Source organism: Heloderma suspectum, chromosome 6 (assembly GCF_057233095.1).
Source record: "Heloderma suspectum isolate Gila_16-S chromosome 6, 16-S_ref, whole genome shotgun sequence".
Classification (NCBI taxonomy): Eukaryota; Metazoa; Chordata; class Lepidosauria; order Squamata; family Helodermatidae; genus Heloderma; species Heloderma suspectum.
Window position 1 is genome coordinate 64,957,079 of NC_139463.1, and position 26,483 is coordinate 64,983,561.

Sequence of the window (26,483 nt, forward strand, 5' to 3'; positions counted from 1 at the left end):
ATTATGCCAATTGAGGAGGATGAGTAATACCCACAGTATTTAGGAGCCAGCTGCTTACATATTCCAGCATGGCATTTGGGGTTCGAAATGAAATCTGGGCAGGGGTGCCATCAGAGCAGGATTTTGGGGGAGAAGACAAGGGCCCCTCACCAGACTGGGCAGTGCCCCCAGATGCAGAAGGGCTGGCTTGCCATATTTTGAAGAAACCCATGACCATCTAAAGGGGGACTTCCCCACAGGGCCACTAAATTAAATCCAGAGTGTAAAATGACCTAACTGCACGACTAACCAACCAAAGCCATGTTTATTTAGCACATAGGCATTTCCACATATTGGTACATAAAACAGTTATGAAAAAGAAACAGCAAAATGAGTTTAAATGAAGATATGTAAAACAAACAGAACTACTAATACTAAAAAAATAATAATTAAAAACTATACACATTACATAAAATCAGCAGCCAACTTTACATTATAGATGATGTCCATACTGTTACTGGCTGTTAATTAATTGTGATCTTATCTTAATACCTACAGCAAAATATTTGGCTGGTTTCTTATGTTTCAACCACCTCCAATCCAATGCCTGGTTTCCCCCATTCATTTCTGCTCCTTTGCATTTGAACATGCAGAAGTGAAGAGGGAATGACGGTGAAGACAAGCTCCAGAAAACAAAATGCATTGCACTCGGCATGTTTCGGAATGCTTCCTTCCTCAGGAACTTATGCAAGCTGTTTGATCTCTTGCCCTGAAGTGCATGAATACACGGCCATGTCTACAGAACATTTTGGTGCCTGTGAAATGATCAAAGAAAGAATGCCTTTTGATACCTGGAATTACCCTGTCCTTTCTAGGGAGTGTATGCTTGTTTTGTCGCTTTTATTCAGAAAATTCCTGTTCTATAGAGCAGGTGTCTCTGCCTCTATAAAACCCAGAGCTCTAATTAACTGGATGGATCACAAAGTTCCCCCCGAGAATTCTGATATAGAATATTCTCTATGTGCTTGAACGTTTGCTGAATATATTCTCTGAATATCTGATGTCTGTACTGGACATCCTATGATATTAAATTTCAGTTTTTGATATTGGATAGTTGCTGTGTGCCATCAAATCTGATATTCTTTTAAGGTATTTTATTTATATCTCACCTTTCTGCTATAAAAGAATATAGTACTTAAGGCAGTATGTAATGCCATGTATATTATTTGGCATGAACTTGAGCACACTCCGGGAGAGAGCGGAGGACAGGAAGGCCTGGCGTGCTATGGTCCATGGGGTCACGAAGAGTTGGACACAACTTAACGACCGAACAAATATTATTTGGTATTAAAGAGTATATAATTGCTGGCATGCAATGGTATTTACCATTTGACTGTAGCATTTCACTTTATTTAATAGGAGTCATGCAGTATATTTAGTATTTGACACCTTCGCAGATTTCATTTTTGTGCAAAAACATCAAGAGATCCCCCAAAATCTAAAGTGCTGGCATGAAGCATTCTGAGGGACAACATTTTGCATTCAAAATGTGAATTCAGGTTTTGAAATTAAAATTTCGCCATCAAACTTTGAATGGAGAAGGTGGAAAATTAACCAAAGGTTGAATATTTGTAAATATTCATTTCAGCTAATGAATGAAACCTCATGGAATGGAGAGTCAGGATGAATCCTTTAGAGTTGCTCAGAGAGTGCTTTTTCTCTGCAAGTAAGTAGAGTGAGTACCCGGTGCTTCTCACTCTCGCTTATGTTCTATTGGTCATACACCATAAACGGGCAGAAAAGGGCAACTAAAATGATCGAGGGTCTGGAGCATCTCCCCTATGACAGAAGGTTACAGCAGCTGGGATTGTTTAGCTTGGGGGAAAAAGGAGGGTAAGGGGAAACGTGAGAGAGGTGCACAGAATTATGCACGGTGTGGAGAATGTGGATAGGGAGACATTTTTCCCCCTCTCTCAAAAAATACTAGAACCCAATGTGGTCATCCCATGAAGTTGATTGGTGGGAGATTCAGGACAGATCAAAGGAAGGGCTTCTTCACACAGCTCATACTGACATGGAATTTGCTACCACAGGATGTGGTGATGGCCACCAAGTTGGATGGCTTTAAAAGGGGGACTGGATAAATTCCTGGAGGAAAAGGCTGTCAGTGGCTACTAGTCTTGATGGCTATGTGCTCCCTCCAGTACCAGAGGCAGTGAGCCTATGTACACCAGTTGCTGGGGAACATGGGCGGGAGGGTGCTGTTGCGCTCATGCCCTGCTTGTGGGTTCCTGGTCGACAGCTGGTTGTCCATCAAGGGTCCATCTAGTCCAGCGTGTGAGCAGAACGCTGGACTAGATGGACCCTTGGTCTGATCCAGCCGGACTCTTCTTACATTCTTATGTTCTTATGAATGTATTGATTTAATTACTTTATTAAAATATTTCTACACTGCCTTTCGGCTGATGGTCCTCAAAGCGGTGTACAGTACACAATTTAAAAACAACTTTAACAATAAATTTAAAGGCAGAGCAAGAAAATATACGAGCGTGAGATCAACGAGTAGCTCTTCTTTCACAGTCATTAAATGGAACAAGGACATTTCCACTGCTCATCAAAAGGCAAACAGTGAAAGAGGTAGTCTGATTCCCCTAGGGAGGGAGTTCCAAATATGGGGTGCCACCACAAAGAAGGCCCTGTCCTGTGTTCCAGGCAATATAGCCTCACCGGGTAGTGGGACACAGAGCAGGGCCTCAAATGAAGATCGTAAGGAATGGGCAGGCCTCAAAGGGAAGCAGGCAGTCTTTATTCAGATACGTTGATTTACAGTGGTTATTGTCCAATCTCTTATTCTCCCCCCCAATACTCCTTTGCCCCCCACCCCCACAAACTACCACTAGCACTTGTTAGGGGTGTACGAAATACTCACCCCATTCCGTTTTGTGGTGTCCGCTGGGGCGGAGGCGATCCGTCCCTCCCCCCCAGAATCCTGGCTGGCCGGCTCTGCTCCACTGTGATTCCGCTGAGCCACCACCTGGCTCCAAAGCCCCAGCGATACGGCTGCCATTGCCATATCGCTGGCTGGACTGATGTACTGCGGACGCAAATGGCATCCGGCGTAGTGGATGCCATTTGCGTCCCTGTTTTTTCACGCAGTAGGCTACGTAAAGATTTATGTAGTCTATCACGTCAAAGAGCAGGGATGTAAATGGCGTAGCCAATGCCATTTGCGTCCACAGTACGTCAGTCCAGCCAGCGATACGGCAATGGCGGCCTTATCGCTGGGGCTTCGGAGCCGGCAGCAGGCAGGATCTGGCCGGCGAAGATTTCGCGAGGACACGGAGGTAGGTAGGAGATCCAATCCTCCATGGACTTCGGGGGGCCAGATTCAATAGAATCCAGCCTCATTGGGGTCCGTGGAGGATTTCTCTGACATCCCTAGCACTTGTACCCATTTTCAATGTCTTTCACATCTCTTTTCCCCATGTCAAGGGCTCCTTGGAGCTCTCTCAGCCTAATCCAGTAGTCAAGTCCAGACACAGACAAAGGGATTCCTTTCAAAGCTTTATTCTTCTTTTACAACTTAACAACTCTACCGTTTGCAACTAGATCTGAGCAGCACAGTACCTATGCCCTAAGTTGGAACAGATGGTCCCCGTTTGAAAGGGAATTACTGGCAGACCCCTGAACTTAAGGACTAGGGAGAGTCCCTCCCCTTTTCCCTTGGATCCTCTGGGCGCAGCCATTGTTTGCGCGCCAACCGGGCACTACGCCTCCTTTCTGCGCCCTCCAGTTGGCGCCGCTCTCTGCGTCTGAGTCGCGCGTCCACCAAGTCTGCTTCCAGCGCTCTGTCACTCCCTGGACTGCTATCTAAGCTAGGAATGCTGGTGGGAGGAATCTCCATCAGCTGTTGGCCCTGGGAAAGAGGAGCACGCTCCTCTCCCAGGAGCGACTGCTCTTCCTCAGAATCAGAACCATTCTGGGATTCTATGGGCTCAGTGTCCACCCTGACACCCCAGCTCTTTCCAGACTGCTTCTCAGTTGCTTCCTGCTTACTTTGCCTACCTTTTCCCCGATGTTCCACATTGCTTGGACAGAATTTTCACTTCCAATCAGTCATAGGCATTAGCCCTCTTCAGGCATTCATAAATTGTATCTTCCTCCTGATGAAGTGGACAAGGTGCTTTCATCTGTAAGGCCGACCACCTGCTTACTTGATCCTTGCCCATCTTGGCTCATTATGAGCTGCAGAGAGAGACTGGGTGAGGGGATCAAGGTGGTGGTGAACGCCTCCCTTGACGAGGGAGTGATGCCATCAGCCCTCAAGGAGGCAGTGATAAGACCGCTCTTAAAGAAGCCCACCTTGGATCCTCAAGTTCTGAACAACTTTCGCCCAGTCTCAAATCTGCCATTTTTGGGCAAGGTGATTGAGCGGGTGGTGGTGGTGCAGTTGAAGGCACACTTGGAAGAAACTGATTATCTAGACCCATTTCAGTAGGGATGGCGGAGAATTTCTCCCCAAAACTTCGGGGGGCCGAGCGCCAACGTGTTCGGCCCCCTGAACAAGTTTCGGGGAGAAATCCTCCACACACCCCCGCCCCCCGCACACACACCCCGGGACGGGACTTACCTTCGCCGAATGTCCCTCCCAGTGACGGGTCTGGCCAGCGGTTCAGCGGGTGTTCGAGCGGGGCGGGAGTGGCAGCCGGTCTTTCAACCGGCTGCCAGCGCCGCCATTCCAATAAAAGAAAAGGGGGAAAAAACGCCCCCGTGATAAAACGCCCCGTTTTTTAAAAAAACCGCCCCCGTGATAGGCTACGTGACAATTAACGTAGCCTATCTCGGTTAGATCTGCAAAGTCAGCCGTGATAGGCTACGTTAATCGTCACGTAGCCTATCACAGGTGACTTAAAAAAAAAAAAAAAGCGCGTACGGATAATGGCGGCCCTCATAGGGAGCCGCCATTCCCATTCCTTATTTGGTCGCTGTAGTCTACGTAAAGATTTACTTAGACTACAGCGAAAATAAGGGCAACATTTACGTAGACTACAGCGACTAAATAAGGAACGCGAATGACGGCTCCCTATGGGGGCCGCCATTAGCGTACGCGCCTTTTTTTTTTTAAGTCACCCGTGATAGGCTACGTGATGATTAACGTAGCCTATCACGGCTGACTTTGCAGATCTAGCCGAGATAGGCTACGTTAATTGTCACGTAGCCTATCACGGGGGCGGTTTTTTAAAAAAAAAAAAACAATGGAGTTCGCGGCCGGGCGAGGCAAGGCACCTCCCCCCCGGCCTGAATTTCGGCCGGGGCAAGGCGGGAAGCCTCCCCCCCGGTCTGAACTTTGCGGGGGGAGCCGCGAAGCGCCTCCCCCCCACCGCGAACAAGCTTCGACGAAAGGTAAGTGCCTTTCGTCCACCCCTACATTTCAGTCGGGCTTCAGGCCTGGGCATGGGACAGAAACGGCCTTGGTCGCCTTGGTGGATGATATGAGGAGGGCTCTGGATAGGGGTGAATGCTCCTTCCTTGTTCTCCTCGACCTCTCAGCGGCTTTTGATACCGTTGACCACGGTATCCTCCTGGACCGCCTGGAGGGGTTGGGCATTGGAGACACTGTATTGCGGTGGTTCCGGTCCTTCCTCTCCGGCAGGTACCAGAGGGTAGCACTGGGAGAGGAGGTTTCGGACCCGTGGCCACTTACTTGTGGGGTGCCACAGGGTTCCATCCTCTCCCCGATGCTATTTAACATCTATGTGAAGCCGCTGGGGGCTATCATCAGGAGGTTTGGGGTCCAGTGTCATCAATATGCGGATGACACGCAGCTCTACCTCTCATTCAAATCTTCACCAAGGTTGGCCGTAGAATCCCTGTCCAAATGTCTGGAGACAGTGAGTGGCTGGATGGGGAGGAATAAGCTGAAGCTGAACCCTGACAAGACCAAGGTACTTTTGGTGGGAGACAAGAGGAGGCTGGGGGATGTTGACCTGGTGTTGAATGGGGTACGGCTACCCTTGAAAGACCAGGTCCGCAGCCTGGGGGTCATTTTGGACTCCCAGCTGTCCATGGAGGCTCAGGTGTCAGCTGTGAGCCGGACAGTGCTGTATCAACTCCATCTGATACAGCAGCTGCGCCCCTTCCTTCCCGACCATCTGCTCTCTTCGGTAGTACATGCCCTGGTCTCCTCTCGTTTAGACTACTGTAATGGGCTCTACATGGGGTTACCCTTGAAGACGGTTCGGAAACTGCAGCTGGTACAGAACGCGGCGGCTCGCCTGATTAAAGGCAGCCGCTGGCGAGATCACATCACTCCAGTGCTGAAGGAGTTGCACTGGTTACCAGTTGTTTTCCGGGCCAAATTCAATGTGTTGGTTTTGACCTTTAAAACCCTATATGGTTCCGGCCCAGCCTATCTTAAGGAGCGCCTCCAGCTACACCAGACAGGCCGCTTAACAAGATCAGCCTTGGATGGCCTTCTCTCTGTCCCATCAGCCAGGACAGCTAGACTGGTGGGGACGAGGGAGAGGGCCTTTTCTGTGGTGGCCCCTACTCTGTGGAACTCCCTCCCTAGGGAACTCCGTCATGCCCCCTCTTTAATGAGCTTCCATCGTGCATTAAAAACGTGGTTGTTCAGGCAGGCATTTGGGGTGGGTTAGGGTATTTTAAAAAAAAAATTATGGTAGAATTTTATTGTTTTAAATTGTTTTATGGTGTGTTGTACATTGCCCAGAGTGGCTGGGTGACCAGCCAGATGGGCGATTAATAAATTTAATAAATAATAAATAATAATAATAATAATGCAGGGCTCCTTCGCCTTCCACCTCTGACCTTCCCCCATTGATCAAGAAGGTTTGAAGGGCGATTGTAAGTGTCTTTGGCTGAACATGGTTACAGCTCTCCCTGCAATCAGGAATCCTGATCACGCAAGTTTCCTGATTGTGGGGAGGACCGTAAGCAAGGATGTCTGCCACAGATTCAAATGAGTTTGGATTTCTATGAATCCGAACTGCGAATTCTGCAGCGGACCAGCTTGGGGAGGGGGGGTGCGCTAATTCGCATTAGCACAAGTGTGCATTAGTGCAAGTACACGTTAGCACAAATGCACACTCATACTAATGTGAATCAGTGCAAAAAGAACAAAGTTCTGGTAAAAAAAAAATCCAATTCTGTCAATGAGCGGATGCTGGAATGAAAGCCCGCTGAACACAGACAGAACGGATTGAACAAAATCCTTACATCCCTAACTGTAAGCAGTTCAACTGAACACACTTGCAATCTCCCTTCAGACTGTCCTGTCAGAGGGGGAAAGGACAGCACACACATCCCTGGGTCCCCTCCATGGGTATCATTCATGAATCCCCTCATAGGGCTTTTACTGCCGCTGAATACCAGCTGCTAGGAGCCACAACAGGACAGGACTTTTGACTTCATGTCCTGGTTGTGGGCTTTCCCAGAGGCATGATCCTGTAAGCCAGGGGTCCTCAACCTTTTCGAGTAGGTGGGCGCATTTGGAATTTTGAGACAATGTCACTCTCACAAAATGCCTGCCATGGGGGGGGTGCTCTTTCATAAAATGGCTGCAATGTTGGGCATGGCCATTCACAAAACACTCATTTCCCAGAAGGCAAACTGATGAGACTAAAACAAAAATAACTTGCCCAAGAACCTCAGTACAAGGCAGAGGGGAGTCTGAGCTCCAGAACACAAAAGCACTCTTTTGAACCCAAAGAAAGACGGTGCTGGAGGGCAGCATTTTCTTTGCAGCATGGCAACCTTCCAGTAGAAAAAAATGATTTAGGGTGCAGGAGCGCAGGACAGGAAGGCCTGGCGTGCTATGGTCCATGGGGTCACGAACAGTCGGACACGACTTAACGACTGAGCAACAACAACCTATGTCCCCTAGACAGCATCTGAGGGACATAGAATATTTAGGTTTCAGGGATCCGAGGTCGGAAGCAGGGCAGAAACCGCGCTCCCCCTCCCCAGCTGTGTCTCCACGTTCGGAAATGGGGTGTGGAAATGGCAAAAAGGGGGTGGTCCCGGGAGCGGGAAGGGAAGGAGACTGCAGAAGCCGCTTTATACAGCTTCCTATGTGCGTTCTGGTCTCCTTCCCTCCCCGAAGCCAAGCCTAGATGGGCGAAATAACTGGTCTAGGGAAAATGCCGGGCCGGCCAGCTGCCCTGCATTCTATATTTGGCAGCCTCCAACTTCGGAGCCTGCCTACTATCAAAATAGGATTGCTCCCTTAAAAACCTTGACATAAATTTAAAAACAGGAGGACCAGGGCGCCTGACAGGTGTCAAGAAAGATGTCCGCAGGCACATTGGGGTCTGTGGGTGTTTTGCTGGAGACCCCAGCTATAAGCAATTGTGCACTAAGGACTTTGCACAAATCTATCCATTCTGTCGCCAATATTCAGGCTTTCTTTTAAAAAATGTTGGCAAGGATGAAGCATTGCAAGGAGGGAGTGCTATAGTGGCTAAGCATAAGTGCAGAATACAGGAAATAATCCAGGGGAAGTGGGGGGGGGGATGATTTGCCACCCTTCGGTATAGTTCCCATATTTTCAAGCTATTCCTTGCTACTATAAGCACTAGAAACCTGCTTTTTTGTTTTCAAACCAAAAGATATATTATTTTAATATACCAGGTACTATTATTCCATACCTGCATATGAATGCACTGAATACAAATACTTGTACCTGTAGGGCTTCATTTGGTTCTGCTTGCCCTTCTGCCTTCCTGACATGAAAAAAATCGTTCTTTCATTTACAACACAGATTAACTTTATAACTTATGATTAACGCAATTGCTTTACAAGAGCTCACCCGCTATGGAATGTTACGACAGGCCTGGCCAGTCAAGGATGGGGGTGTCATTCTCTAGGTGTGGGGGAAGAGTAAAATACAAACTATTGCACCTGTAGGGCAGGGCTTGGGAACCTTTTTTCTGCTCACAGCCACACTCCTTCTGGAGTAATCTGTTGGGAGACACATGCCAATGGGAGCCAGGGCCAGAGTCAAAAGTTGGTTGGGCATCCCTTTTCTCCCTCTCTGCCACCCCCCCCCTCATTCACTTCCTTCTGTGTGTGTGTGTGTGTGTCTTCCCCCGCTTCTCTTCCTCTCTGCCTCTCTCTCACCCCTACTCTCTCTGTGTCTCTCTCCCACCCCCTTTTCTCTCTCTCTCTCCCCCACTACCTTCTCTCTCTCTCTCTCTCTCTCTCTCTCCCTCTCTCTCTCTCTCTCTCTCTCTCATCACCTTCTCTCTCTGTCTCTCTCCCATTTCCTTCTCTCTCTCTCTCTATCACACCCCCTTCTCTCTGTGTCTCTCTCTCCCATCCCCTTCTGTCTCTCTCTCTTTCTCTCTCCCACCCCTTCACTTCCTCTTCCCCCCTGTCTATTGGGCCGCCAAGGAAGGGACAGATCACTCTTGCCCGAGGTCTGAACTGATCGCTTGCAGAGCCCAGGGACCCATGAAATTAGGCCTTCTGCTCCACCTTGCCCACCCTTGCTATAGGGCTCCATTTCGTTCTGTGACTCTGCCTCACACTTCCATCTTCCTGACATCACAAATAATTATTTCATTTGCCATACAGATTAACTTTCTAACTTATCATTACTGTGATTACTTTACAAGAGCTCATCTACTACGGAACGCCACAACAGGCCTGGCCAGCCAAGGATGGGGGTGTCGTTCTCTTGGTTTGGAGGAAGACCAAAACTTGTCTTTGTGCAATATGTTCCACCTGAAATGATCAAACGGCACTTTGAAAACTGGCTAATGAAATAATCATGACTAATTACAGATTGCATGTTAGCACATTTGTGCCTTACACAACACACGATGACAATATTTATGGCAAATCTCTGCAGCACTAATATAAAACTTGGATACATCCAATATATAAATATAAGACCTAAGACAAGCCACAGTTCTAGCAGTTCCTCGCTCAACAATTTCACCGTGTGTTGCTTTCTTTTTTCTCTACCTCTTTCGGGATATCTCCAGGGGCAGTTTGGGGAGCATCTTTGGGGCTCAGTCCTTCTGCAAAGTGTTGCTAGTTCTGTTTCCTTGTGTTTCAACAAGCCCTGGAGAACTGAATCAGAGAGACTAAAGAGATGACCAGTCTTCGATTTCACTAGTCTCCTGGGCGGAGCCAGGAAGTGGGCAAAATCCAGCAGGCTGGGCCAAAGTCTGGCAAACCAGGGGTGAAACCAAGGCGCTTGGGGCCCTGGCCAAAGCCAGGCAGAATCTGCTGGGTTAAGGATGGAGCCTGACAAACTATGGAGGTTGCTGGCTTTTCCGATCCCAATACTGTTCATCTAATCAAATGGGGTTCTATCAGTAAAATAATAGCTGGTTGGCCACCATGCTCTAGAACGAAACAGTGGAGTTCAGTCTTCACTTGGACAGGTGGGAGGCGGCTTTTAAAAACACCCAGCTAGAAGGGCTTCTTCACACAGAGCTTTTATCCTGCTGCTGAGATTGGTTACTCTTGTAATTCTTGTTGCAGCCTGTTGTGCCATCTTATAATGCATTTATTAAGGCATATCCTTCCATGGACTAAAGACCATGGAAGTGTATGCCACAATATATTTGTCAGTCTTTTAGGTGCCACTGGAGTTCCAGTTGTTTTTATAAGAGTTTCCATTTCCAGGCACAGGGTTTATTTTTTCCAGGTTCACCTAGACCAGACCTAGGCAACCTGGTGCCCTCCAGACGTTTTGAACACCAGCAGGATAGTTTTTAAATTTCCCTTTTTCTGTTGTGCATGTGTGTGTTTTGCCTTCCTTAAACTGTTTCCTTCCCACTGATGTCAAGGAGAGGGAAAATACTGCCTCTAGTACCTCCAGTACCAGAGGTAGTGAGCCTATGTGCACCAGTTGCTGGGGAACACGGGTGGGGGGGTGTTGTTGCACTCATGCCCTGCTTGTGGGTTCCTGGTCGACAGCTGGTCGGCCACTGTGTGAACAGAATGCTGGACTAGATAGACCCTTGGCCTGATCCAGCAGGGCTCTTCTGATGTTCTGATGTTCATAAATTAACTACCCCTCTGGGGCTGCTCTGGGGCTGGCGTACATCTCCCCCTGTTATGGGGCTGTGTGTGGCGGAGGCACGGGAAGACTGCGAACCCACAGTGAATTTTACTGTGCTTTATTTTATTTCTTTTTGTACCTGCTTTGGCATTATTTTATAGTGAAAAGCAGGTAATAAATTTTCTAAATAAATGAATAAATAATATTTTATTTATTTTATTTATTTATTTTCTATACTGCTCAATAGCTGATGCTCTATAAAAATCCTGCAAATCAACAGCCTCTCCCAACAAACCCAGAGAACGTTCCCAGTCCTCCTACTTTTTGTTTCCCCCTCTAAATCCTTCCTTCCCTGATGAAAGGGAAAAGACTACAGATATTCCTTTGGGGCTTGGCAGGAAGCATCTGAGGTTGGATCTCCCCCTCTTATGACAGATCTCTCTCTCTCTCTCTCTCTCTTTCTCTCTCTCTCTCTCTGCCCTGGAAGGGTCTCTTAGGGGCCATAGGATCTGAAACATCCTATGGCCCCTAGGTAGGGATGTACGAAAGTCTCTTATCTTTTCGAAGGGTGACATTTGCGGTGGGGGGGAGGCGCTCCATCCCTCCCCCAAAAATTCTCTCCGGCCAGCTCCGCTCCACGGCAATTCCACGGAGCCACCGGCCAGGGCCGCCCGTAGCTGGACATCCAGCCGCTGAGCAGCCTGCAGGGACGCAAATGGCGGCTGCCGTAGCTGCCGCCATTTGCGTCCCTGTATTTTGCCATGATAGGCTACGTAAATATTTACGTAGCATATCACGGCAAAAAAAACCCAGCTAACGCAAATGGCGGCAGCTACGGCGGCCGCCATTTGCGTTCCCTTTTTTTTTTGGCTGTGATAGGCTATGTAAATATTTACGTAGCCTATTATGGCAAAAGAGATGGGTGTAAATGGTGGCCACTACGACATTTGCGCCCCTCTCTTTTGCCGTAATAGCCTACATAAATGTTTACGTAGCCTATCATGGCCAAAAAAAAAGGGAACGCAAATGGCGGCCACCGTAGCCGCCACCATTTGCATTCCATTTTTTTGCCGTGATAGGCTAAGTAAATACTTACGCAGCCTATCATGGCTTCTGCAGGGACACAAATGGCGTCCCTGCATTAGCCGTGATAGGCTACATAAGTATTTACATAGCCTATCACGGCTATAGTGATGAAGCGAATGGCGGCCACGGACACAGCCACCATTCGCAAGTCAGCGCAAACGGCAGCAGGTAGGTGTCCCGTTTTGCATGCCTTTCGTGGGGTGGGGGGCGGAGGGGCTTCATTCCACCACGGATTTTGGGGGGCCAAATGCACTGGCATTTGGCCTCACTGAGATCCGTGGCAGAATTCTCTGACATCCCTACCGCTAGGATACCCTCCCAGAGAACATTGAAGGTGCTGGTTTTAACCTATAAAGCCTTACATGGCTTGGGACCGCAATACCTGACGGCACGCCTCTCCTGAAATGAACCTACCCCTACTCTATGGTCAGCATCTAAGGTCCTCTTCCAAGTGCCTCCTCCAAGGGAAGCTTGGAAGGTGGCAATGAGGGAGAGGGCCTTCTCAGTGGTGGCCTCCCATCTGTAGAACAAGCTCCCTGATGAGGTCCGCCTGGCGCCAACATTGTTATCTTTTCAGCACCAGGTTAAGACCTCTCTCTTTTCCCAGGCATTTGGCAGCACATGATGAGTTTTAATCAGTCCTGGATGTGTCTTAGTTATGAATGACTGTTCAAAGTTGTTTTTAGTTATATGTTGTTTGTGTATATTGTCTGTGTGCTTTCATGTAAATGGCTTTTACACTTTTTATATTGTATTTAATGTTTTAACTTCTGTAAACTGCCCAGAGAGCTTCGGCTGTGGGGCGGTATAGAAATGTAAATAATAGTAGTAGAAGTAATAATAATAATAATAATAATAATAATAATAATAATAATAAATGGAATTATAGCCTTAGTGCCACATGTGAGATGATTCGCACCATCGCAATACAAAGGGCCTGTTCAGACATCACTCTAAGCCATGGTGGTTGGGGAATTTAGAATCATAGAATAGTGGGGTTGGAAGGGGCCTACAAGGACATCGAGTCCAACCCCCTGCTCAGTGCAGGAATCCAAGCCAGAGCATCCCCGACAGATGGCTGTCCAGCCTCATCTTGAAGGCCTCCAGTGTGGGAGAGCCCACCGCCTCCCTAGGTCATCAGTTCCATTGTTGTGTTTCTCTAACAGTCAGGAAATTTCTGGTAACCATGGTGGCTTAGTGTGTCATGTGGGGGGAGAAAACCACATCCCATGTGGTTACTAAGCCACCCTGGGTAACCACCCCATGCAAAAGGGTTAAGGGGCCCTGGGGAGGCTTACTGTGTCATCTGGTGGGCTCCCTGCTGATTTAAATGGGCTCCAGAGGACTTCCAGACTGGGAGCATAGAGTCCGCCAGCTAGAGTGTCTGCTACTGCAGGCGATGCTCTAGCCATTGTGGACTTTCTCTATGGTCACATGTTCATTTGGGATGCCGGACCAGCCGCCAGCAGCCTGTTCGCACCGCAGAGGATGTTGGGATGCGCCTTAACCACTCAGGCAAGCTTGCCCGGTAACTATGGAGAGGGTGGATTAGCAGAAGCAGAACCACGCAGCGCCGCGTGGTTTGCAGTCATGTGTTGCTCCCCTCCCCTCTGTGGTTACCCTAGCCACCCTCCGTCCGTGCACGTTGTGAATAGGCCCAACGAAAAGTGGCAAAGCTGTTTGTGGACTTTATAGAGAAAAGGCCAGAGAAGGACAGCTGTGGGGGAAAAGGTTGAGACAAAGCTTGGAGCATTTCAGCTGTGAAGCAAGCAAAGCGGTGTCTTGAGTCAGCTAAGAGAGGCAGAGGCCGATGATGACTGTGAAGATAGTTAAAGGAGGAGTCAAAGGGAAAGGCAAGGGAAGATTTTAGCAGACAGAGGTATGTGTCATTAGCATTCATAAGATAAGCTTAATTGCAAAATGAAGCACCCTTACAGTGCCTACGCCCAGAATAAAGAGGCAAGACACGTGTATAGGGTTAACTCGGGTATTGTATTATGGTGTAATAGTGTTTATTATGCTATGAGAGAGCCAGAGTGGTGTAGTGGCGAGAGTGCTGGGAAGGGAGCCGGGAGATCTGGGTTCTAGTCCTGTGTTGCCCCAGCTGTGGGCTTTGAACACTTAGGTTAGAGGTGCCAAGATAGTGATAAATCAGATCCAGGTTTACTTACAAGGAGCACTTTATTGAGTACAATCAGCATACAGGCGTATCCAATGGTTGGATCAGACAGCTTCTCTGAACCCAGAGCCATGGGGTACAATGGGTTTTATACCATACACATTAGCAATGAGGCAGCATGACAGCAGCAAGCACCCCCTAGCATTCATTCCCAGCATAGACTAACAGCAGTCGGTTCTCAGCACAGCCACCTGTAGCTTTAAGGTAAACAAACTTCACTTCCCAGGCACATCTTGATTAGATACTCTACTCATTAGTATGGAATGTGCTAGGCCATGCTATTGGCCCTTTGACTCATCTGCACATGCTCAGAGGCTTACTAACAAGGGAATTGCACTAATAATGAACATAAGCGAGGATAATGGCTCTCTAGGCCCCTCTAACAATACAGGTAACTTGGTTACACTCCTGGAGCCAATACAAGCCCCCACTCAGCCATGGAAGCTCACTGGGAGACTTTGGGCCAGTCACAGACTCTCAGCCCAGCCTACCTCATGGGGTGGTTATTGTGAGGATAAAATGGAGAGGAAGAGGATTATGTATGCTGTCTTGGGTTCCTTAGGAGGAAAAAAGGTGGGATATAAAGATAATAAATAAATAAATAAATTTAATAGTGGAGATCTGCAACTCAACTAGTCAGCTGTGGAGGAACTAACCAAGGAGGAGCCACCCTGTGGCTCAAGCCAAGTCAAAATTCCTTAGAAGACTTCTCGTTTGCTTTTTCGAGAAAATGTCTGAGATTTTTCACTTTCTTACACCCCTAGAAAATGAAGGCCACTTTGCGGAATGCTCCCCAAATACTCTCTCCCATTTTTGTGTGCGGCAGCCCTGGAAGGATGCTAGGTCTCGGGCACAGTGGAGAATGCAAAATGGTGGTCAGGCAAATAGAGTTGTTGCTGCTGCCACTTGCAGCGCCAGGAAAAAGAAAAAGAAAAACCTTTCAGGAAAAAGGAAGGAAGCTCCTCCCAGCTGTAGTAAATTAGGGCTCCCGAGAGTGGCCGACTGATGTTTTAAAACATCAAGATCATAAATGTTCTATGCATTAAGGAGTGTGAGAATGGAGATTGCTCTTAAAACAGAGGACAACTGCAGCTTTTGTTTTCTATTCCTTATTTTAATGCCCCCCCCCAACAGCTAATGCTGAGACCCACCTCCAAGAGAATTTAGCCTCCCCCTGGAGACATTTGGTGAAACGTTCCACCTGGTTTCTCTGCCCACAAATAGTACGGAGAATTCTCAGGAGGCCATTTGCAGCCTCCTCCTAGAAGCCTAATTCAGGCCAAGCTTGCCCCTGCCCTGCCTACTTTTGCCCCAGATGGCAACAGCTGTGATGTTGAGGGAGGCCCTCTTTAATGACTACCAACCCCCTGAGCCCCATGACTCTCTGGGTGTGTGTTCCAGACAAGCCCAAGCTCCTGCGTGGCAAGTCTAGGGTATCCCCTTTCACCATAACAGTGCCTCGGGGCACTCGCTAGTGACTCTGAAATCTACTTTTCTGTGCTGGCTGTCAGGATTGAGCCCAGGCCCTCTGTTTTGGTTTGGACTCTGATTCAGAGTTAGAAGAATTCCAGCAGAGGTGGGGTGCGAGGGAGGAAATTCCCCAAGACTCCTTGGGAGCCAGCGAAGTACCTTCCTGGGGGCTTATCGAGGAGGAGGGCCAGGCTCAGAGACCACCTCTCTCCCTCCCCATGGGAACGTGAGCGCCGTTGGCAGGAGAGGGAGCTTCGGGATTGACAGATGCCAGAGCTCGTTGCTGAGTTAAGCAGGCGGAGTTGAGAGAAGGAGGTGGGGGCATCACACCAGGTTGGCTGCCCGTCAGAACTTGGGTCAGGAGGACCCAAGTTCTTCAGGATTCCTCCTGAAGGCAGGAGCTCAGCAAAAGCCAGCCGAGCATGGCAGGAAACCTGTCCGGAGCTGAAAGGCAGCTCGCTTGCTTTCGCTAGCTCTCTTTCCAAAAGATTCACCTTGCAAATTAGGCCTAGAGGGCAGCTCTACATCTTTGTAGTTGCGGCAGAGGTGAACAGGTGCTATTTGCTGAATAAAGAGTTAGTGGATTGCACAGCAAATCTCTGCCGCTTCCTTATTCAGCAGGAGGGCTTGGCATCCGTGACACTGGCCTGCTGTTGTGACCAACCTACCTAATTGTGGGGTGTCACTTCTATTATTTCTGAAACTCCCCTAGGATCCCTGTAGAGTAGCTGAAGAACCCTGAGCCAATGTGGTCCACAGGCAAAAAAAAAAATTCTACTTGGCCCCAAGGCAACTGGTTGCTCCTAACTGGACAGGAGGGTGGGTGCTGAGATAAGCCAAAAGAGGACTGGTGGAGGGGGCAGGCTTTTATCTCTCTTTTCAGCTTATTGCAGGCACATCAAGCAGCCTTAGGCTTCTGTCCATCCCACCTTCCCTCCGTGACAGATGCAATAGCACTCCCACCCCACTCTCCTGCTTTGGGCCACAGAAGAAGGGAGATTTCTCAACCTTTTTTTTCTTTGTTTCTTCTGTTTGTGATCTGGAGCATCCTCCACGTAGGGATGGGCGGATTACTTACCCCGTTCCGGGTGGGGGCATCCGCTGGGAGGGGGAGACAATCTGTCCCTCCCCCCGGAATCCTTCCTGGCTGGTCCGCTCCGCGGCGAGTCTGCGGAGCCATTGGCCAGGCCTGCCGGCAGCCGGACTTCCGTTTGCTGCCAGGCTGCAGCCGCTGATCGCGTTCAACGTAGCGTCCCTGCGATAGCTGTGATAGGCTAGGTATATATTTACGTAGCCTATCACGGCTAACACAGGGACTCAAATGGCGGCCGCAGACCGAGGCAGCCATTCACGGCTGCAGACCTGGGCAGTGGATGGACCGGACCAGCTAATGCCAGGTAGGGTCTGTCCCGGGAAAATTTCGTGGGGGGGTGGCTCCATTCCACCACAGAATTCTTTGGAATCTGGCCTCGTTGGAGTCCGTGGTGGAATTCTCTAACATCCCTACCTCCAGGATGCCAGAGTTCCTGCTGTAGTTGCAGCTCAGCCTAATCTATCTCCTGTCTGCCCCAAAGCCAAGCATAGAAGTGTTTGGAAGGCAGAAAGGGAGGAGCTGTTCCGTGCCACTTTCTTATAAGAGATCCCAACATTTGGTATCAAGTGCATACCTGGAACGTGAAGACTACAGCTGAAAACTAGTATTTAAATACCATTTTGGGGGTGGGGGAGGATCCTATTGCAGGTGAGATGCTGGTGAAATTTGAGACGGACTGAAATGAGCTCAGATTTCTAAGAATCTGACCTGTGGAATCTGCTGTGGAGTAACCCCTCAGGCCGCATGGAGGCCATGGGCTTTTGGATGTTTTTTTTCACTTTACTGAAATTTACACAAATTTATTCATAGGAAAATAAGGAAGTTTCTGCTTAGGAAAGTTGAATGGGGGACAATACGCTAAATGTTACGTACTAACGTAAATTGTGTAAATTCTTATGAAACCTCTTATGTAATTATTTGTGCATTTTTCCACTTGACAAAAAAAAATCACATCCATCTGTGAGCGGACAACAGAACAAAAGGTGCCTGACAATCCACGAAACACAGACAGAGAGGAGTGTACACAGTCCATCCATCCCTAATTGCAGGTCAGGAATTTTTTTTTAGAAAATTGACTTCCTAAGTTGTGACCCTTTGTGAAAATGAACTCAGCTAGGGGTGCACGAAAGTCACTTACCTGGTCTCACAGCTTGCTTCGCGGTGGGGGGGAGGCGCTTCGCTGCTCCCCCCGAAGTTCAGGCCGGGGGGGGAGGCTTCCCTCCTCGCCCGGCCGAAATTCAGGCCGGGGAGGAGGCGCCTCGCCTCACCCGGCCGCGAAATAAAAAGTTAAAAAAAAAAACGCCCCCGTGATAGGCTACGTGATGATTTACGTAGCCTATCATGGCTAGATTTGCAAAGTCAGCCGTGATAGGCTACGTAAATCGTCACATAGCCTATCATGGGTGACTTTAAAAAAAATTTTAAAAGCGCGTACGGCTAATGGCGGCCCCCATAGGGAGCCGCCATTCGCGTTCCTTATTTGGTCGCTGTAGTCTACGTAAATCTTTTTTACGTAAATCTACGTAAATCTTACGTAAATCTTACGTAAGTCTACGTAAATCTTTACGTAGACTACGGCGAAAATAAGGGCAACGCAAATAGCGTTGCCCTTATTTTCGCCATAGTCTGCGTAATCTTTATGTAGACTACAGCGACCAAATAAGGAACGCAAATGGCGGCTCCCTATGGGGGCCGCCATTAGCCGTACGCGCTTTTTTTTTTTTTTAAGTCACCCGTGATAGGCTATGTGACGATTTACGTAGCCTATCACGGCTGACTTTGCAAATCTAGCCATGATAGGCTACGTTAATCGTCACGTAGCCTATCACGGGGGCGTTGTGTTTTTTTTACTTTGCTTGGAATGGCGGCGGCAGCAGCCGGTCAAAAGACCGGCTGCCGCCCCTGCCCCTGTCGAAGACCTGCCGAACCGCCGCCGGGAGGGACATTCGGGAAAGGTAAGTCCCATCCCGGGGGGGGTGCGGGAGGCAGGGGTGTGTGGAGAATTTCTCCCCGAAACTACTTCGGGGGGCTGAATATGTCGGCACTCGGCCCCCCCGAAGTTTCGGGGAGAAATTCTCCCCCATCCCTAAACTCAGCACATTTAGTTTTGCAGTCACCAGTTGGGACTAGTTTTCACTGAAGTGATCAATCTTTGCCTGGTTCATACCATTTCAATCTGCCGTGGGGGCTCACATCATCAAATGCTCTTTCCTATAAGATGTTCTATCCAAATAGAAAACTAGCACATCAGGTAGGGATGTTAGAGAATTCGGCCCGAATTTTAAATGGGATTGAATTCTGACAAATCCAGTCCAGGGAATCCTCCTTGTAATGGAGCAGCCTTGTCAACCCGGACTGGAGCTCACGCAGACCCTTTTTTTTGTCTGCCAAATGGCGGATTTTACGAAAATAATTACAAAAATAAATCCATAAATCGGAAATGGAGGAAGAAGAATGCGGACGGCTTTAACCTTTTTACAAGGCATTTTCTGGAGGCTTTCTTTCACTGGGGCTGAGTCGCGAAATCCACAGAAATCCTCCATCTTTTCTATTTACTGTCTGTGGAGGTGAGGTCAGGTGAAGTCCAGTCAGGTCCAGTGAGGTCAGGTCAGGTCAGGACAGCTCCAATGAGGTCAGGGGAGATGAGGTCAGGTGAGGTGAGGTCAGGTGACGTCAGGTGACCGGAAGTTACATGGGGAATCCCCGTGAAGGGTTTTTCCCTTTTTACAAAAATAAATAGGCTTACGGAGACTGATGGCGGGCGCATGGAAAGGAGTTTTTGGCGGTGTTTATGGAATTATTTACGTAAGTTCGGGGAGCCGGAAAAAAATGGGGGAATCCAGGGCATGTGGATGGTGGAACGGGGCGGCCCTTGGCTCTGTGGAATCCTCATAGAGTGGACCCGCTCCACAAGGATTCCAGGGGAGAGGAATGGATCGCCTCCCCCCCCCACGGATTCCCCACCAGAATGGACAGTGGGGAATCCACACACCCCCTAATGTCAGGAAGCCTGCTAGGCTCACAGATATCCAGTTTTCTATATTCAGGAGATTCTATCTTTATGGAAGAGCATTCCATGATGTGAGCCTCCTCCTGCAATCTGAAGTGGGACATCTCAGACACAGGTTCACCACCTCCATGAGAATTAAACCTATGCTGAAATGGCAGGTTTACCAGCCCCGTTGAGACCTGAAAGGATGTTGTTACTGGGGAGCAATGAAGTAACATTTGATCTGTTCTAATCAGGGGTCTTTAAGGTTGGTCCCCACCCATTTCTATGCCTACAAGCATGGCCACCTTTCAGGTTTCGGCACCATCAATTGAATTTAGCACCATGGCATCAGGGCCTGAATAAACAGCCCAGCCATCTGGTTGCCCAAGAACCAAAGATTTCAACCCATTTTTTCCAGCCCTGTTACCACTAACCTAGAAGCATGGGGAGAATCCCTAAAGAAGTGGATGGATTTTTTAAATGATACAAAAAAGCTGGTTGTGCTGATAATGGCTTCAATCCAATGTCATGCTAGCAGAAGTCAGCTGGCGTGACAAGACCGTCTCCATCTCCTCCCTCCCCCTGCGGCCCTCAGTGCACCCAAAAACTTCCAGCCCTCTGGCGGAGATTTTGAGGGCACCCAGGTGGGGGGTTGAAGGCAGGGAGGGGGAATCGCCTGCCCCTGCCCTCCTGGTTTCCCGGATGGAACTGCTTCTGTCAGTAGAATGTAACGATTGGATACAACCCAGTGGACATGTCCTCTTCTGTAACCTAAGATCATCCTCAGCGGTCCTTCTCCGTGAGCCCTGCCAAAGTAAGTGAGGCGGGTGGCTACCAGGAGGAGGGCCTTTTCTGTTGCAGCCCCCCAGCTGTGGAATGAGCTCCCTAGAGAGGTTCACCCAGTGCCAACATTGTAGTCCTTCCTGCACCAGGTGAAGACCTTTTCATTCTCCCAATATTTTAGTAGTTTCACTTCCTAGTCTTTTAGCTCTGGTGTTTTAAATCTGTATTTTAAATATCTGCATTGCTGCTCGGTTTTATTCTGGTTCTACTGTTATAGTGTGGTTTGAAGCTTTCATATTTTATATTGTTTTATGCTGCACTCTGTGGCTTTAACTTTTGTGAACTGCCCACAGAGCTTCGGCTATTGGGCAGTGAAGAAATTAAATACATACATACATACATACATACATAGCCTGGACTGCCAAAGATAACCAGAATGGAGCACAGTAGCAACTCCTCAGCCAAATGTCAGCATTCTGGCTGCCCGCTCACACGAGGGCTAAAAGTGTGTGGGGGGGGAGATGTGGCTGTGCATAGAAACCCCGCCCCCTATGTCTCTTTCTGCTCAGTCCACAACCTTCCCACATTGAAGAGGGAGGTCTGAAGTGTGTGTGTGGGGGGAGGGGGTTACTCACTTTCACTTGAAGGCAAGTTGGACCCTCATGGAGTCTCCCTTCAAACCTTCCCCGTCAGCACATGAAGACTGGGTGGATGGGGATGTAGGGACAGGGCTGGCAGGCGCAGCCACATCCCCTCACCACTTTTAGCCCTCACATGAGGAGGTTGAGCGCATATGGCTTGCCATTCACAAAGACCACAAGATTTGGAATAGCAGTGCCCTTCTGAGCCTTTTCAGACCTGACATTCAGCGGTCCTTTCACCTCTGCACCTCATGGTAACAGAAGCTGCTGAAGTGGATGGAGGCCAGAAGTCCTGTTTGTGAAACACAATCGCTTTGGAGACCCAGATTTCTGGTTGCTTCATGCAGAGGTAAAGCTTTATTAGAGGTGCAAGCACAGTAAAGACCAAATCGGATGTAGAGAACAGAAAAGGCAGATAACATCACAGGCAGAAAGAGGATCTGTCTGCATACCATCATAGGTTACAGTCCTACCCACACTTACCTGGCTAGGAATAAGTCCCTCTGAACTCAAGGGGGCTTACTTCTGAGTAGGCAGGCATAGAATTGTGCTGCAAATGTATTTCCCACTTATGGGGGAACATTTACATGAATTTAGGTATAACAAACTTCTTAAGCAACTTTGTCCTAGCTTTAATTGGCTTGTGAAAATTGTATATTCACCTCATTTTATATATCGGAGGCGTTAACATTCCCAATAAAGTATGCAGCTAAAAGCAGACATTGAAAGATAAATGTAAAATGGCTGGATTTCAGAAGATACGTAACATTATTAGCTTAAAATTCATAATAATATTTAAGACTACATTTTAGAGTGTTTCTCAAAGTCAATTTTCAAAAGTGAAATACAAAATATTTGAAATTCAAAAGTTCAGATTGTAATTCTGAAATTTTGCTGAATTTTGACAGCATGGACAATTCCAGCTGTAGTATAGAAGTTATTTTCTTAGTAGGCGTATCAGTGTCTGTTGCCTATTTAGCTTGTACAGCATCTGTTTTCTTGCTGCATGGCCTGATCTAAACATGGCACTGCTGAAATTCCAAAGGTGTATAGTATTTTTGAGCTGTATTTGCATCTGGAAAGATGTCCAGATGTGTGTGGCATGTAAATTTGTGAACTGAGAATTTCCCAAATGGCAGTGCACCTGTCACTAGACCACAGGGCAATGGCAAATTGTTGGTGTTTGCCCTCTCCTCTATAAGAATCTACCTTGTCACATCATGTAAAACAAGCAAGCCTAATTCCATCTGACAAATAGTAGAGGGTATGCATTTGGGTGGGACTGACTGACACATGGAAACATCTGTGAATTGGAAGAAAAGTCTTGCTCTTAGCATAGTGGATGGCCTTGCTTAATCCATAGCTTGACTTGGAAGGATTTGTTGGAAGAGGTTGATGCTGGTATCCGCGATGACTTAGCCCTTTCGTGAATAACCTATCAAAAGAGAGGAAAATATTTCTGCAGTTAAATATACCAATATCTTGTGTGGCCAATGACTATGGAATAAAACACAGATGGGGTAGCAGAAATCAAGATTTATCCAAGATCTCTGTATTAATTGGGGTGGGGGAGAGTTGCCACCTTTGGTCACCACGAGGGATGTGTGAGGTTCTTTGCTTGCTTTATGTCTGCATCCCTTTATCATCACATGTATAATCAATAAACTGTTAAACTGATCCATTTCTGACTTTGGGCTTCTTCACACAGAGCTTTTATCCTGCTATTGAGATGGCTCTCTCACAGAAGTTTGCAGTAGGGGTGGACGAAAGTCACTTACCTGTCCTCGAAGCTTTTTGCGGTGGGGGGGAGGTGCTTCTCTGCTCCCCCCGCGAAGTTCAGGCCGGGGGGGGAGGCTTCCCGCCTCGCCCGGCCAAAATTCAGGCTGGGAGGGAGGCTTCCCGCCTCGCCCGGCCGCGAACTAAAAAGTAAAAAAAAAAAAAAAAACGCCCCGTGATAGGCTACGTGACAATTAACGTAGCCTATCATGGCTAGATCTGCAAAGTCAGCCGTGATAGGCTATGTTAATCGTCACGTAGCCTATCACGGGTGACTTAAAAAAAAAAAAAAAAGCGCGTACGCAAATGGCGGCCCCCATAGGGAGCCGCCATTCGCGTTCCTTATTTGGTCGCTGTAGTCTACGTAAATCTTTACGTAGACTACGTCAAAAATAAAGGCAACGCAAAACCTGATGAGTTGAGTTGCTGTAGTGCAGGGGCGTGCATGCATGCGTGTGTTGAAGCTCAGAGTATGCACAGATATATGTAGGTTGATACAGGGTGAAGGGTAAACCGAGCTTTATAAGGCAGGAACTAATGATACAGGAAATTCAGAACTGGGGAAAAAATAGCTGGGGTTATAAAACCTGTATAAAGCACCAGGGGGTCTCAGAGTGGGTCTCTCACCAGTGAGGTTCCGGTACCTTACCTCCTGTGCCACCAGCACTCTGTTTCCATGGCAAGTTCAGCAGACTGTACTCTGTGCTTGAAGGGTACAATCTAAGCTGCATTACGAGCATGCCTAAGTATCCAGTCAGCTGACTCCAAGATCCAATCCCTATCCACCAGGCCCTATAAAGCCCTCATCTCAGAGCTTTCTCTTCAGTCCGAGCACTTTGTCTCTCGTATGTGTGAGGACACTACTGAAGCTCCTCCTCCCTGATGCTGATGATCGCTGTGGGCTCCTGCCTGTTTTTGACCATGCGCATGCTTCTGGCCCCTCTGATCCTGAATTGCTGCCTTAGGACTTGATCATGGCTTGTTCTAGCCCACACACCTGCTCCTGGTCCAGTTGGAATAACAGCGAGCTTATCCTGGGACTTAGAAGCAAACTGCTTGGAGTGTAACCCTTACCAAGGCCTGACACATGAATACTATACAAACTCTCAATGTCTGCTTGAGCATCAAAGTACAAATTAAGGACTGTGAAATGCCACCTCCCCACATGCCCAGAATTTTTATTACATGCCCTTGCTCTTTTCTTTAATTTTTTTGGAGCAAACTCCAAATTCACTTCAGATTTCAGTGGCAACTTATGGATGTATGGAATTCCCCTTTAAAATGCTGTTAGTTTTATCAAAACCTTTTTGGCTTCTTTGAAATTCCTCAGCTATTTTGCCTGAGGAACACCCCCCAAATTCAAATGTTGCTTTAGTGATGACAGCTGTAGAATAATTACCAAACCTCTGCTGCAACACCTAATTAGTGTTGTTCTTTTTTATTGTGTTCAGTTTTTATTGTTTTAAATTATTATGCACTGACTTGATGGCTTTTTAGCAGATAAGGTGGTATATAAATGTTAATAATAAATAAATAAAATAAATACTGGGAGACTTTTCAGTTTTGTACTAGTCAATCTGCCAAATGGACAGTTTCATCAAGCAGCTTAGATAACACTCTCAAAACGTCCTTAATCCCTGAACAACTGTGTGAGGATTTGGGCATGGCTTTTTTCTAAGTTTCCCAGGTTAAAAAGAAAAAAAAATCTATGAGCATGAAGCATGGTTCTTCTTACCTTGCTCTTCAGACTGAGACTGGGATGAACAGGAGGAAGACTGAAAAGGACTACCACCACCTCCTCCTCCAGAACTTCCTCCTTGTGAAATCCCACCATATGAGTGTCTTCCTCCTCCAGAACTTCCTCCTTGTGAAATCCCACCAGGTGACTCTCCTCTTCCTCCACTTCCTCCTCCTCCTCCAGAACTTCCTCCCTGAGAAATTCCACCAGGTGATTGTCCTCCTTCACTTCCTCTTCTTCCAGAGCTTCCTCCATGTGAAATCCCACCATATGATTGTCCTCCTCCACTTCCTCCTCCTCCAGAACCTCCGCCTTGTGAAATCCCACCATATCGTCCTCCTCCACTTCCTCTTCCTCCAGAACTTCCTCCATGTGAAATCCCACCATATGATTGTCCTCCTCCACTTCCCCCTCCTCCAGATCTTCCTCCTTGTGAAATCCCATCATATGATCGTCCTCCTCCACCACTTCCTCCTCCTCCTCCTCTAGAACTTCCTCCTTGTGAACTTCTACCAGGTGATTGTCCTCTTCCTCCTCCAGAGCTCCCACCAAATGATCCACGTCCACTTCCTTCATCATATCCGCCTTGCTCTATGCTGGCCCTTTGATAAATAAAAGAGAAAGACAGAAATGTCATTTTAGGTGGGTGAGTGGGAGAGAGAGAGAGAGAGAGAGAGAGAGAGAGATGAACTGTATGCTTTGACAGAAACCACACATACGTATTTATTTATATCATCATCTGTTCTTATATCAATGTGACTCAGCCTTCCTCTATCACTGAGTCACATTGATCACTATCACTACACATTATTTAGTGTATCTGAAATGACCATGGGAGGGGGAAAAATTTCAGATAAAATGTCCTAGTTCTTATTTGCTTGCAAAAAAAATTAACACACTTGCATTAGATGCAGACTAAATTAGTCCACCTTAGCTCCTATTCAAATCAATATAAATAGCCATAACTTAAGTGCTATTAATTTAAACTTAGTTTGGAGCCAACTCATAGTCTTCTAGCTCAGGTTTCCCTCCACCCAGCTTTACCAGTTATGGATGCTGTTGAATGTAGGAGCATGGTGGGGTGGGGTCTGGGATGTACCAGTTGATATTTAGCATTATTTCCATATATTTTTTAAAACGAATGTCATTTTTTTTAAAGATATCTCTCAAAGTTGAATTCTAAAATTTTCTGTAGGTCATGACCAGTTCATCCCACTAGGCACAAAAGTCTCTTCTCTAACTAAGAGGTGTACTTCAGATATTCAAAAGGATCTCAGAAAGAAGTAAGAAAACCATTGTTCAAGCTGGGCACTGAGGAGGATATACACACTGGATCAAAACTGGGAACGCATGGAAATTAGTTGGTTAGAAGGCAGAACGTGGTGGCCTCTGGAATTGGTAAGTGGAAGGAAAAGGCACACTTACAGGACTCTACCCCTTTGAATTGGATTTGCTACTCAGAGCAAGTGCAGTCTAATGAATAGAGCTGTAGGTAGAGGAACTGGGGCTAAAGCCTTGCACCAGTTGCAATTCCTCTATCTATGACCCTGTTTCAAAGGTTTGGTGTGAAGGTGGATGAAAGGATCATAAAGGTGCGTGATGTGTGATAAATAACAGTTGCAAGTTTTTGGAAAGGCATTCTTCCAGAGCAGATTCACAAGGGACATTTTTCCTCACATCCCTAGAAATAGCAGCTAGCATATCATTTTAC

At 47.6% G+C, this 26,483-nt stretch overlaps 1 long non-coding RNA gene across 1 annotated transcript; it reads right to left on the minus strand.

Annotated features, from left to right (window-relative positions):
* Window positions 1-274: 274 nt before the first annotated feature.
* Window positions 275-13,455, minus strand: LOC146341041 (uncharacterized). Its single transcript, XR_014784102.1, has 3 exons — window positions 13,399-13,455; window positions 9,607-9,723; window positions 275-794 (listed from the first exon to the last, which is right to left on the minus strand). It is a non-coding gene; the product is annotated as an uncharacterized LOC146341041 (long non-coding RNA).
* Window positions 13,456-26,483: the final 13,028 nt, after the last annotated feature.